Genomic DNA, 867 nt, shown 5'->3' on the forward strand with positions numbered 1-867 from the left:
ATAGTAACCTTTGATACCTTAGCACATGATATAAAACTTGCAGAGGTTGTAAATAATTTCCAAAGGAAGTCATTATTATTCTGTTTTCTCAAATAATGAAGTCCCATAGAAATAAACTAATGAAAATTAATATCATACCTCTTTCCTTCGAGCAACCTTATATTCTCAGCTGTAGCTGCTACTAATTCAAACAGGATTAGTAGACTTATTCTAACAGAATCAGACTGCACTGAAATAACCAGGCAAATATTGCAAAACAGGAATTACTAGCAAGAGAAAAACGTTATACCAAAACACCAAACTTCTCAACATAATCAGTACAATACAGGATTTAAGTGTTCGGGATAATGTGCCATCTCTGATTGTCCTTGTCTGGAAGAGTCTAGCTTAAATGCTTACCCCATCCTTACATTCTCCTCCTGTCTAGCAATGCTAAATTTGGTGTTTGGAATTAGAGGAGGCTGAACAAAACTTGATTCACAGAAGCTGAAGGGCAATTTCAGTGCAACTACTTCAGGTACACACATAGCCTGTATTCACTGAGAAAATTCGGTTTTTCATATAAATAAGTATGAAGAAAGTTTGCCTATTTATATGAACTATTTGTGACTTGTGATATTTGCCTAAGTCTGAAAGGTCTTACCTGTTTAGAAACATGTCCTATCTATCATTAGATCGCAAAGGACTTCACGAGCAAGGACAGTACCGTTGCTCTGTTGCGACTAATGAGAAAGTTAAGACAAAATAGGAATGGAACCAATGTACAGGAACATGATGCGCTTGAAGTGTGCTGAAATTATCCTTCAGTCTGTAAGTCAAGATTGTTGTAGCAGTGGAGTACTGCTCTGTGGTGGAGGGGAGAAGGAT

Source organism: Falco biarmicus, chromosome 4 (genome assembly GCF_023638135.1).
Source record: "Falco biarmicus isolate bFalBia1 chromosome 4, bFalBia1.pri, whole genome shotgun sequence".
NCBI lineage: Eukaryota > Metazoa > Chordata > Aves > Falconiformes > Falconidae > Falco > Falco biarmicus.